This window comes from Podarcis raffonei, chromosome 7 (assembly GCF_027172205.1).
Source record: "Podarcis raffonei isolate rPodRaf1 chromosome 7, rPodRaf1.pri, whole genome shotgun sequence".
Classification (NCBI taxonomy): domain Eukaryota; kingdom Metazoa; phylum Chordata; class Lepidosauria; order Squamata; family Lacertidae; genus Podarcis; species Podarcis raffonei.
This window is the reverse complement of record NC_070608.1, coordinates 37,486,116-37,500,247: the sequence shown is the minus strand read 5'-3', so window position 1 is coordinate 37,500,247 and position 14,132 is coordinate 37,486,116. Positions and strand designations below refer to the sequence as shown.

Genomic DNA, 14,132 nt, shown 5'->3' with positions numbered 1-14,132 from the left:
GAAAGTGGCATATGGCCTTCCTGGTCATGGAAACAGAACTTTATAAAACTATTGTAAATACCGATCTGTTGCAGATTTATGTTCCAAGCTATAAAGATGCACAAGCAGCTTTTCCAGATTCATTTCTGGTTTTAATTTTGTCCTAATCTAGCTTAATTTTTTCATTATGAAAAATATATTGACTTTCTTCTACTTCTCAGCTTTTTCATTGTATGGAATGAAATACTTGGGGGGGGGGGTACACACTGTGAAGTGTTGTGGACTATAAATGTGACTGACTGTTGTGTGTTTCAGTGTTTTCCCACAAAACCTGTCAAGATGGGGCAAAGCTTTCTTGATGCAAATCATAAATGGGCCAGGAACAATGAGTGGCATCTGTGAATGGGTGCTTTGCTTTTTAAAGGACATTTTATAGAGTTCTAACTTGGCTTCTTATTGCAAATGCACAACTGACACATTCTCACAATGCTGCTTAGGAGGTGCCGTTCAGGAAGGTCCAGCATCAGCATGTATCAGCCTTGTGGGGTAACAGCTAGAGAAGGCCATTGCCCACATGCACTGCACCTAGACTTCCCAGAGCATCTGTATAGCCACTGGGGGAACTAGAATAGTCAAGGAAATAAACTTTTGGTCCGATCCAGCAGGGTACTTCTTATCTACTGATCCACATGCTTAACTGTGTCATTAAACCATAATCACAATCAAGCAGTCAGTATCCCATAGCCATTGCTCAAGGGACATTTGCAGAGACACTAATGAGCATACAGAACTTTGTGCAAACAAGAGTTTCTTCATTTACTTCAGGGTTGAGGAGTACAGTGGTACCTCGGGTTACATACGCTTCAGGTTACACACTCCAGTAAGTCAGAAATAGTGCTTCAGGTTAAGAACTTTGCTTCATGATAAGAACAGAAATCGGGCTCCGGCAGCGCAGTGGCAGCAGGAGGCCCCATTAGCTAAAGTGGTGCTTCAGGTTAAGAACAGTTTCAGGTTAAGAACAGACCTCCGGAATGAATTAAGTACTTAACCCGAGGTACCACTGTATGTGCATTTGTGTTTGGTGTTTGGTATGTGCATTACAGCTCAGTAGAGAGGATGAATTTAACAATCTCATTCAAACCCTGCTAACCTTATGACCACACCACATTATTTGGGGGATTACTCAGAGTTAGCATGTAAACCTAGTCACAAGTCTTCCCAGGAAAGAGACCATGCATAAATTAAGCTATGCAGTCTCCTCTTTACCAGGGTTTACTTCTTTTGCTGCAGCACAAAGGAAGCCCACATGAGACCCTATCAAAACTGTGTGATTTAGAATTTGCACAGACAGTGGCTCTTTATATGCTCACTTTAACACTAATCGATACATTCTCTCTTTAGTTTTGAATTAAGCCGTGAACCCCACAGTAGAAATAAGTACATTATGAACTGTAAGGAAACAGAATCTTTCATCTACTATTTTAAAATACTGAATGCATAAATATTTGCCGCATTCATATACATTTCTGTTTTGGAAGTTGGAGTGGTGGTGGTTCTGGGGTAAAACATTATAAAATGCTTACAAAATGGTAAATGAAGAGAGGTCAGGTTGATTTGATTTTTTTTAGCCTAATAATTTCCAGCTGGTGTATCCATGCAGTTAAATGGTTGATGAATTCCTGAATTATATGACAATGTATGTATACTTGGAAGCACTTGTTTCAATGTTATGTATCCTTACTCAAATACATCTCAGCTAAGTTAGTGGGTTTTGCATTCAAGGAAACAAACAATTGAATGGGTTATGCATTGCTTAAAAAGAATATGCACACCTTTTGTGAATGAAAGGTTTGTCCATTATTTATTTACTAGGAGAAGTGTAAGATGATGGCATAAAATAAAAATTTTGAAAAATATCAGTTGAAAATAGCACCAGTTAAAAATTAAATATATATTTTTTCTGCAAATAAGGACACATTCACTAGGGAAAGTTTATTGGTAATAACAGTCTTGATTGCCTGAGAGCTTTTGTGGAAACAAAAGGCTATTGCATTTGGCATCATGAAAAATTCAACATGTTTTAATTTTCTTTTAATGTTCCAAATGTACTAAGCATTTCCCACAAATTAGAAAGCTAGTTGATATTTATATCTATGCTGTGCAGCATGATGTCTATGCAAAAATAACCCCCACTGTGTTCACTGGGTCTTATTTCCAGGTAAATGCGTAATTCCACCTTGTTCATGTTTTAGTGAAGCAGACTGTATGCCCAAAATGAAACATGTCCTAGTGTTTTCCTGTATCAAGCTCATAAACATTGCTTTAAGTGCCTTTACGGTATCAGTGCTAGTTGAACTTGCCATTATTTAGCATCTTTGCACCAGAAAATACATAAATCAACTGACCTACTGTCAGCACGGTCCATTATAGGTTCATTTCTGAACTATCTAACAGCAAAGGGCTGCACTGGGGATCCAGAAGAGGCTCACAACCTGTCCTGGCTCATGCTGGACAAAGGACAATTACCGTATTTTTTGCTCTATAAGACTCACTTTTTCCCTCCTAAAAAGTAAGGGGAAATGTGTGTGTGTCTTATGGAGCGAATGCAGGCTGCGCGGCTATCACAGAAGCCAGAACAGCAAGAGGGATTGCTGCTTTCACTACGCAGCGACCCCTCTTACTGTTCTGGCTTCTGGGATTCAGATTTTTTCCCCCCTTGTTTTCCTCCTCCAAAAACTAGGTGTGTCTTGTGGTCTGGTGCGTCTTATAGAGCGAAAAATACGGTACCATTTTCTGCCAAAAATGTTATGTACCACCAGTCAGTATGGTGATACATAAGCAAAGCAAAGTTCAAAGGTGCAGCAGGTTCAAGGCATGGCTAAACAGGCTGTTCTGTTGATCCAACAGTTGACATGCCCCCTGGCTTGCTGTTATATTATTATTTATAACAACAACAATATTTATATTTTGTACCCCACCCATATGACTGGGTTGCCCCAGCCACTCGGGCAAGCATTAAAAACTTCCCTATAGTACAGTGCTGCCTTCAGGTGTCTTCTAAAAGTTGTGTAGTTATTTACTTCCTTTACAACTGATGGAGGGTATTCCATAGGGAGGGTGCCACTGCCAAGAAGGCCCTTTGTCTGATTCCCTGTGACTTCAGTTCTCACAGTGAGGGAACTGCCAGAAGGCCCTCAGATCTGGACCTCAGAGGGGCAGGCATGGTTTTATTGCAGGACTTGCTACTGTAGTGATAACCTTAAAACTCTGTATCATCCCCTTCAATCAGGTCATTGCAAAACACATGGAATAGCATCCTCAAATACATCTGGATTTCTTCTTTCCACTCTGATGTGTGCTTGTTCCTTTTGTTTGAGGAGCTTTTCAGACAATTGCTTACTCAACTTATGGCAGTGATTCCAAGTCTTCATTTCTATGGCTGTCTTGCAAAGGTGTCCTATGAGGTCAGCAGCTTTTAATAATGACAAAAGCCACAATCCCATGCACGCTGATGCTTTGCTGAAAGGTTTGCTATAGGCTCTTCCAGGCAAGGATATGTCAGTATAATGTGGAAGGAATTCTTTTTTTAAAAAATGAGAGAGCAATATTCTAAAAAAAATCTTCAAGGCTTGCATTAAGACAAGCTAATCTTAGCCATTTTCTTTAGAATGCATTATTTATTCATTCAGAGCATTTTTCCTGCACTGTTAAGCCAAAGAGACTCGTGGAGGAGCTTACATATAACCCATAGAAACAAAAACAGTCTCTGCCTACGGGCAGATACAAAACAAAAGGAAGAAAATATAGTGAGTGAGGAGAGCAAACAAATGGAGGCACCAATTATTAAAGGTAAAAGCTCTTATAATAGCTAGAGTGGGAAAAGTTGAGGGATGGAGCTGGCCTTTCACCAGAGCTGATGGAGTGAGCCTGCTTCCCAATTTTCCTATGGCTACAACAGTAGACATTCCTCTATAGAAGAGATGTCAGATCTAAACATCCTTTGATTGTTAAGTCTTTTCTTATTTGTGTGGTGTAGTGGTTAAGAGCGGTAGTTTCGTAATCTGGGGAACCGGGTTCGCGTCTCCGCTCCTCCACATGCAGCTGCTGGGTGACCTTGGGCCAGTCACACTTCTCTGAAGTCTCTCAGCCCCACTCACCTCACAGAGTGTTTGTTGTGGGGGAGGAAGGGAAAGGAGATTGTTAGCCGCTTTGAGACTCCTTAAAGGGAGTGAAAGGTGGGATATCAAATCCAAACTCTTCTTCTTCTTCTTCTTCTTCTTCTTCTTCTTCTTCTTCTTCTTCTTCTTCTTTTTCTACTACTACTACTACTACTACTGGTTTTAGGTAGTTTCATTACACTAAAATGAGCAAATTCTGTCCCATCAAGTGAGACTTAATAACAAAGGGAAAATACAAATATTAAAATTCATGCTGCTAAAATATATTCATCTAATCAGGAGCTTTCACTGATGAATATATTATAAATTAAAGAGATTTCTGTTTTGCAGATTTTAAGAAGTGATCTCAGAAGTTCAGTGAATTGCCACCAAGATTATCTCATTGGCTTATTAGCAGCTTACATTTCAAGTAGTGCCTGAAGTTATGGGTTCTAATATGAATGCTTTTTTTCAACCTGTGCTATGAAATAGTTTGAAATATGAAAACCAGTGAACTGTCAAGATTGTTGTTGTTTAGTCATTTAGTCGTGTCCGACTCTTCGTGACCCCATGGACCAGAGCACGCCAGGCACTCCTGTCTTCCACTGCCTCCTGCAGTTTGGTCAAACTCATTTTATATGCCTGTTGTCTTTGTCCATGGAGTTTTTCTTGGCAGGGATACTGGAGTGACTTGCCGGTTCCTGCTCCAGGTGGATCACGTTTGGTCACTATGACCTGTCCATCTTAGATGCCCTGCTCGGCATAGTTCATAGCTTCTCTGAGTTATTCAAGCCCCTTCGCCACGGCAAGGCAATGATCCATGAAGGGGATTACCAGATGGCAAAAGTGTTGCTAGAATATACCAAGGGAAATGATGTTTGGATATAATGGTTATGATAGCTAAAAGCATAACTACTTATAGCCAACTTTATCGTGAATGGATCCCATTTGCACTACAGTGCAGAAATGGACAGCTTTTACCTCTGAGGGAATGTAGTAACAAGAACAAGGCATTCCAAGCCCCCCTTCTCTGTCTCCTTCCAGAAGAAAACACTAACTCAATAGGTACTGTCCCCCTGTAAAAGTGTATAATATGGGGTTTGCATTTTTTAAAATGGGCAGAGTTGGAGTTTCATGGCTCAGCAGGAAGTAATGTGCAGGAGATGCAATACAGAATAATTTCCTAAATATCTAAACTCCCCATTATACTTTCACAGGTAGACAGTACCTATTTAGTGTTTTCTTCTGGAAATAGACAGAAACCTAGCTAATACATGCCATGCACTGTATAGAGGATGCACTCAATTTTCATGAGTCTCTATCCTTTTGGATCTGTTCTTGGGATAGGGGCCTTAGGTCAATCCCTTTTCCTCCAGCTCCTCTCACTTTGTCATCCATGCCACAACCCAGTTGGGTGAGCCTCTGCTGGCCAGCAGTAGGGCACTGTGCTTTTCACCTGTTCTAGCTGTCCTACCTGCGTCAGCATACACAACTTGGGAGAAGCCAAGTTAGGACCAGAAATGGAAAGAGCAATAAAATCAACAGACAACAACAAGCATGCCATTAGACTATCTTCCATAGTCAGCCCCACATTCATCTCAAAGGGACATGTGGAGGAGAGGTAGCCAATCCCACCATGCAAATCTGGAAGCAATTCACTAGATTTGTTTTTCTGCTGGAAGCATGGTTTTGGTACCAAAGCAGGTTATGGATTCATCATGGGCTCTTGAATCCACCTATAGATTCCAAAACTGTTTGGCTCCCGAAGCTTGTAAATCTATTATAATACAGAAATCCTGCAACTAAATCCTGCAAGATAAACCATACATTAAAAATGGAGTAAAAGTTTATATATATAGTAAGGCTAAGCCACAGAATTTAAATTTTATAGTGTTTATCCTAATCTCGAGGTCCTGAGATTTGCAAAATGAAACATGATAAGATGTGGCAAGAAGCACAGCCACATTGTGTCATAGTGTGTATTTGAACAAAACAGTGAAGATTTATCATAGAGTTAGGAGGATTAGCAATAAAGCTTTGCCATGTTCTTCAAAATCAGTCATATTAACAGCAGCTTTGCGAGACATCTGTGCAGTACGCTGTAGATGAAATCCAAATAAATACACATAAAGAAAGCGATTATCACTTCTATAAGAATCCCAACCTAATGCTTTATACCCACAACAGCCCTAATTAGATAATTAATGGTCTCATTTTATGGACAGGAAAATGAGGCTTAGCCAGTGACTTGTCTAGACCAGCTTTCCCCCTCCCCTACTGGTTCTGCAGGCTAGGGATGATGGGAGTTATAGTCCAACAACATCTGGAGAGGGGACCCAAGGTTGGGAAAGTCCAGTCTAGGCAACTAGAAAGTCCATGGGTGAAAGGGATTTGAACCAAAAAAAAAAAATCCTGTGGTGCAACATACACAATGAAACATGATTCAGGTAAGTAGCTGAATAAGTGTGCATGCACATGAAAGCTTATACCCAGAACAAACTTAGTTGGTCTCTAAGGTGCTACTGGACAATTTATTTATTTATTTATTTATTTCAAAATGAAACATGATGTTCTCAAAAAGTGCAAATGTGAATTAGAACACTCATATGCTTAAATATGTGTTATTAGGACACTTCTGCATTCTATCCACTGCAGTGGGAACTTCGTCATTCTAGTCCCCAGCATACTTCCATTCTGGGAAAAGTCTAGAGAGCCATAGAAGCAGACTAGAAAATGAATAGAGTGTCCCTACTCCATACAGAGCTCCTTCACTACAAACATATCTATAGGTGCCACCTGTGGAATGCTGAACAGCATAGGGCAGGATGGTCATGGCTTCCATTTATGGGAAGATGGTTTGGCTTCCTACAGGATAACTTGCATGAGGGAGTTGTTCTGAGGTGGTTTGGCCTTTAGCAGCAGGCACAGGTTATACTTTCCTGCACTTCTGCTTGGTTTCGTGCAAGCTGCCCTTGCTATATTTTAATCAATATAAGCTTTAAACATATTCCTATGTCAAGTCTTCATTCCAGGTGCACCAACATGCCCCCTTCCCTAAAAAAAGGGGGGGGGAGAGAACGCAGCAAAATGGTTTCTGCTCTTTCTCAATTTAATCTTATTTCATGTGATATTGGGGGGGGGGTGAGTATTTAAAAGTGCAACACTTCTACCTTCAAAAGCAATAAGACTGCTGCATGCAGATAAGGTTTTCATTTGAGCTGGGAAGACTTCCGAGGAACTATATTTTTATTATCAAACCTAATTGTCACTTGTCACCCAAAGGGTCCCCCAGCAATTCACATTTTAAAAATATACATATATATAGAACTATGTGCTATACATAGAAAGGATGGGAATAATGTAACACATTAATATTCTATACAACATATTGGAAAATCAAAAACAATTTAGGTAGATTGACCTTTGTTGCAGCCTGATAGGCTGCTTTGTATCCCCTTCCATCCAAAGTCCCACCAATGACTTGAAATACTGACTACACTACAGGACTGTCATAAACGACATCTTTAACCATGGTCTCCCATCCTGAAATAGCAAGCTAAGAGATTGCATTTTTACTGGAATTGCATTGGCAGGGCCTTTTCATACATTTTTTTTATAAGGGGGGGGAACCAAAATGAAGCATGGTAGTAACAAGTCAGTATATACAGTGCTACCTCAGGTTAAGAACTTAATTCGTTCTGGAGGTCCGTTCTTAACCTGAAACTGTTCTTAACCTGAGGTACCACTTTAGCTAATGGAGCATCCCGCTGCCACTGCGCCGCCAGAGCACAATTTCTGTTCTCATCCTGAGGCAAAGTTCTTAACCCGAGGTATTATTTCTGAATTAGCAGAGTCTGTAACCTGAAGCGTCTGTAACCTGAAGTGTCTGTAACCCGAGGTACCACTGTAATTATAATGGGACTTAGGTTGCAATCCTACTTCCATTTACGAGGGAGTAAGTCCTATTAAATTCAATAGTGTCTGCTTCCAAGTAGACATGTTTTAAGACTGCAGTCTATGTACACTGTAGGTATATTTGACCCCAATGACATATGCCTTGCAGGAAAACATTTGGCCATTGGCTCATTATTTACAAATCACCGATAACAACCATCCATAGAGAGTGTGAAGAATTCCGTTTCCTAGCGCCAGCTTTAAACTGACTGTATCCAGTACTACAATGAGTTTCAAATTGGCATCATAGCCTGGAGGGGGGGGGAGAGGTTAAAGCAACAACAGGCCAAACCAAGAACTGGTTCAGGCCACACAAAACCAGTGTGAGAAAACACCCTCGCTTTAATCCTATACTTTTTTTTTTTAACCTGAGAGTAAACTTCAACTGAATCGATGTTACTTCGGAGGAAAAGCGCAGAGGCTTTTAGGCTGATAGTTCTCAGGGGGAGGGCGAGGGCTTGCGCGCAAATCACTTTGCGCAGCTTCGCACATGCTGCTAAAACAACAAAGCCGAATGCGGAAGAATAGATCGTCACAGTTCTCGCAATCCAAATTATGACTGGTTTAAAGGGGAAAAAAGGGGGGGACTTTCCCTGGCTTACTATTCATTTATTTGGACGCCTGCATTGGCTGGCTGCCTTCTCTCTCTTCCTCCCCTCACACGTCTTGGTCCAAACCCAGAGCATTGCCTTTAAAAAGAAAGAAAAGGGAGGGGATGGCGAGAGCGCCGCTTTCTCGGCAGCGTCTGCTCCGTTACACGGAGGGGGCCGATTCAAGCCTATTGTGTGCGGGCAGCAGCATCCCCCGCCCCGCCCCCTTCCCCATTTCAGCCTGGACCAAACCATCCCGAAATCGAGGGGGCCCCGAGAGGCAGCGGGGAAAGGAGCATGCCAGCCACTTGGCCCAGCCGCGCTCTCCCGAGAGCTCAAGGCCGGAGCTCGAACCGGGGCTTCTGGCTGCTTTTTGGCTAGACCCTGCGAGGCCGCCCATGGAGAAAAGGCAGCCCCGGAGCAAGGCAGCTTCTTTCCCTCGACTCCCCCTCCGCGTTGGCGAGGCAGTGGGAAGGACGGAGCTCGGCGCCGCCGCCGCAGCCAGCGGCTCTAGCTGTGGCAGCAGCAGCAGCAGCAGCTCGGTCGTGGGAGAGTTTCATTCAGCGCGTGGAGGGAGCCCCGCGCGCGCCGGCGGGACGGCTTAGCGGGCTGCGCTGCTCCCGCGCGCCCTCAGCGGTTCGCCGCCTCGTCTCCCCTTTCCACGGAAGCTGGCGTCGCCTGGCGCGGGGCTTGGTATCTCCGAGGAGAGGCGCTGCAGGTAAGGGTGCTTCTGAGAGAAACGGAGAGGGAATCCGGGCGCCTCGGGACCGGTGGCGGCGGCGGAAGAATACCGGAGGGGTGTGTGGAGAAGGGTGGCTGTCTGTCTGTCGCGCTCGTTGTCTGGCGCAGCTACAGCTCCGTCTCGTCTGCCCTCCCCAACCCCCTCACATCTCGGCTGCTCTGACTGGAGCGCCTGTGCCTTGTTTTGTTGCAATGGCCATAAGCACAGGCAAGCAAGCCAGCAAGCAACGCTGCTGCCCGTTGAAATAGCAGCAGCTGAGTCCTTTGGGAAAGGGGGGGGGGCGCTTGCTTGCTTTGTGCATGCGCCAACCACCTGGACTGAAGCCCCCCCCCCTCCAAAAGGGCATTGTTCTTCCAGTCTCTCGGAGATATTTGGGTTAGAAGCAGGAAGTGGGGGCAGGTTTTGGGGGGAGGTTGCTCGTGTAAACTGGGTTTGTACTGCAGAGAGGAGGGTGGGTTATCTGCGTGTGCGTAGAGGGAGGCAGGCTTGTTTCCTTGCAGATCTCCAGAGATGGAAGTAATTCCAGGAGAATAGCAAAAGGTTGGATACCCAGAGCTGCCAAGAGGATTCTGTTGGCTCTGCCTGGGAAGCGGAAGAGCTGTTGGTTGCTGAGATCCAGGTGCAGCAGCTTCTGGTTCCAAAGTCTTGCTAGTATCACTGTTGCATCCCGAGGCTGGGATCACGTGCATACTTACTCGGGGATGCCTGAACTTGGACTGAAGACAGCCAAAGCTGGGGGGGGGGGGACTGCTTTGAACGAACATCCTCCCCGCCCCAAATAATTGCTACAGTTTGCTTGAGAGCACCAGCACCACACTTGTGATGATCAGTCTCTCTTCACCTTAGGTGAGATTATTTTTGAGTAAGCATGCACAGGAATAGGCTGTATGGCTCCTGAGAATATGTATGTTGTGAATAGTTTGCTTTTGGCATTGTGCATGGCAATCCTCAGAAGCCATACTCATTGGAGTTTACTCCCTAGTAAGTATTTTTAGGGTTTCAGCTTGAATGTCATTCTCTCTCTCTCTCTCTCTCTCTCTCTTTATAATAGTTCAGCAGTGTTTTTGGTTGCAGTCCTAGGAACATTTACTTGGGAAGTAAGTGGAACTAAGCACAGTGGGACTTGCTTCCAAGTAAACATCCATAGGGTTGCATTATTGGAGGACAACTGTGTTTTCACATTTGAGGTGCACCTGTTAGGTGGGAACTGGAGTTACAGTTGCAACTGAATAAATCGTGTTAAGGCAGTATCCTAGATTTCTAGTAATGGTACGGATCCAGAGGAGGACTTTTCACACAGGCTTTCCTTACCTAAAACATCCATGATACTTGCCTGCCAAACTTCTTTCATCTGTGTCATTTCATTTTAGTGCAGGTCCTTGTAATGGCAATATTATGATCTCAGTCTCATCCATAGATGTGGTATAGTGGCTAGGAGTATAAGTTGTGATGTGGGAAGATTCTACTTAAAATCTCATCTAATTTATGGGGGGGGGGACTTTCTCCCTCCCCTTTTAGAATCATGTAATTGTAGAGTTGGAAGGGACTCTGAGGGTCACCTAGTTCATAGGCAGGTGGCCGGTATGGGGCTCAAACTCATGACCTTGGCATTATCAACACCATTCTCTAACCACCTGAGCTATCTGAACCCATTTGTAGTGTGAGGATAAGAATACAGTAATGGCCTACTGCATAGGGCTGTTATAGTAACTTTTAAGAAAACATGAAATATTCAACCAGTTAGGCAACAGGTTATGCACTAGAACTGCTTAGATATGAATGGGCCTCATGAAGAGGCTATGTAAAATTCTTGCTTGTGGTGGCATTCTATACAGTAGGCTTAAAGCTATTTACTCCATGCCACCTCCCCAGTCATAGTTTTAAAACCCTTCTAGGGAATCCTGGTGTTTTTGGAGAACTTATCAGTGCATTCTTTAGTGAGAAGACCTATGATGTTAGACAAAGTTCATTACATTTAGTCCTCCATTATTGATCTTTCTTTCCTGAACAGTTTTGCCAGAAGATGTTGGGTGCATTTAAGGCACGCTTATGGGTGCACATAGGATAACAGTGGAACTCAAAATGTATGGCCAGTGCCTGATGATTGCAGTGCATGATCTCCTACAACAGAGATGGGGAACCTGTGTCTGTCCAAATACTGCTGAACTACAACTCCCATCATTCCTGACCATTGGTCATAACTGACTAGAACTGATGGAAGTTTTAGGTCAGCAGTATTTGGAGGGTCACAGGTTCCCCCACCTTGCCCTACAGTATACAAGGACTTTTTGGTCATGTAATAATAATAATAATAATAATAATAATAATAATTTATTATTTGTACCCCGCCTATCTGGCTGGGTTTCCCCAGCCACTCTGGGCGGCTTCCAACAAAGATGAAAGATACACTAAAATGTCACATATTAAAAACTTCCCTGAACAGGGCTGCCTTCAGATGTCTTCTGAATGTCAAGTAGATGTTTATCGCTTTGACATCTGATGGGAGGGCGTTCCACAGGGCGGGCGCCACTACCGAGAAGGCCCTCTGCCTGGTTCCCTGTAACTTGGCCTCTCGCAGTGAGGGAACCGCCAGAAGGCCCTCGGAGCTGGACCTCAGTGTCCGGGCAGAACGATGGGGAGGAGACGCTCCTTCAGATATACTGGACCGAGGCCGTTTAGGGCTTTAAAGGTCAGCACCAACACTTTGAATTGTGCTCGGAAACGTACTGTGCTAATGTTCTGTAGCAAGTATGTAGTCCGGCAGATAAGTTGATGCAGAAGAGGTTTTCTGAAGACAGAGAGTTCTAAAACCACTGGTATAAGAGACTCTTCATGCCCATTCCACGTGCAGCCTTGTTTGTAGAGCATCTCTTGCCCTCTGCAAAAGCATTTTTCATTGCTATCCACATGTGGGCTGCAATATTTGAATGGACCTTTTAGTAGCTTTGTGAAAATGGAAGCAGAAATGTTTTGCATTTAAAAAAAATCTCACTGGTATCAAGAGAAATTGCATTAATAAGCATTTGACTTCAGGATATGTTATGAGCAGCAAACTCAGTGGAAAAACTATTGAGCCAGTGCAAATATAAATCCAGGTTAGTTCTTCATTACATCAAGAATTTGTCTTGGGCCTGTTGTATGTCTGAAATACTTTTTTTTATTTAATTCATTGAGCAATTTTGCTTCACTTAAATGGTCCTGAGTAAGCTGCTCCTTACAGGACCATTGAAAAGCTGTTAATAAAATTTTAAACTATAACAACACTGGCCTAGAAAGATTACATATTTATGACTTGATCTTGGGGTTGTCCAATGTGCTTTAATTCTTTTATGATGAATGAATAAACACAAGGTTCCTTCCTCTAACCCAGACTTCTGTCCTGTTCCAAATCTGGTACACATCTATCACAACACTACATGAAATTAGGCTCCTATGAGGGTAACTTTTTTAAATAAAAGGTTGGTAACTGGTCATATTTCAAAGGGATGCTCTTTCTTTTCAGAGAGGTGAACCTAGTGCGGCAAAAATGCTAAAAAGATACATAGAGACTATACTTCCTTATATATTTTCTAGCTCTTTAGAGGTTATTTTGTTAGTCAGTCAACTGAGCACTGGTTTCACAGTAGTCAGATATATGTCATGTATCCTTTTTATGGAAATGGCGATGTACCTTTTTTATCTCAATCATGATGTCTCCTGATAGGAAATACAAGGAGCTCCTTGCTGCACCCTGCCACAGTCAGCTTCAGGAGTGCCAGGGTCCTAAGTCTTAACCATTTGTAAAACGATCAGACAATTGTGATGGAGGTAGCAAATAATGAAATGGGGGCGGGGAAATCTCTTGGTTGCTACAACAATGTGACGTGAAATTCCAGCGGATCAATCAAGGCAGCTTGCTCCTTCATGATAGTGGAAAGGGTGGAGACTTCCTTATGGATCAGCCATAGTGGCAGAAATTATTGTGTTGCTGCTAGTGCAGAATGGAATCAACTTTCCAAGAGCCAGAAATCAGTTTCAAGTCTTCCATTGTCGTAAGACTGATATCCACATATCTCAGTTTTAAGTTGTGAAGAATGCCTGATTAAGACTTGTGTCAGTGAGCAGGAGTATACAAGAGGAGGGTGGGGGATACTGATGAGAAAGGTGATGACACTGAAGCATCTGAGTTGGATAATATGAAGCAAAAATGCTTGTGTTGGCCTGACGTCTGCTTAGTGTAACCTTCACCACATTTAAAATCTGGCTTTTGCTGTGCATTCAACATGTGTGTTTCATATGTACTCTGTATTTTATTTGTTTAACTTCATTTTTTAAAATATCTCTTTGGGCTCTTCCTGAGATTCCATGATGAAAACTAAGAACTCTTTATTCTCTTCAGAATTATGTACCTTTGTATTTACAGAACATTATTGGTAATTTCCCTTAAAATAGTTAACCATTTTATTTCATCATGTCATAATAACAGTTGATGGACTTGGTTCTGTTTTGTAAGTGATGTCAGTGTCTCATGCGCTCTTCTCTTAAGTTGATGATTTAAATACTTGTCTACTCTTTGATAATATTTGACTGGTCAATTGAGCAATATTCCTTTACCAATGAGTTGCCTGAAATCTTGTATTTCATTTCATAATGTTATGTTCTCAGAAGCATGATAATGATTTGCCCTATGTTGAGGTGGAGAAGTAATTGATAAATCATAGTGGTTGATTA

The 14,132-nt window shown here is 42.7% G+C and overlaps 1 protein-coding gene across 1 annotated transcript in view; it reads left to right on the top strand.

The window, feature by feature from the left end:
• Nucleotides 1-8,826: 8,826 nt before the first annotated feature.
• Nucleotides 8,827-14,132, top strand: part of FAM110B (family with sequence similarity 110 member B) — a 78,526-nt gene continuing 73,220 nt past the window's right edge. Inside the window, exon 1 of the mRNA XM_053396083.1 lies at nucleotides 8,827-9,398. The gene's annotated coding sequence lies outside the window, so the exon portion shown is untranslated. The remainder of the gene's footprint in view (nucleotides 9,399-14,132) is intronic.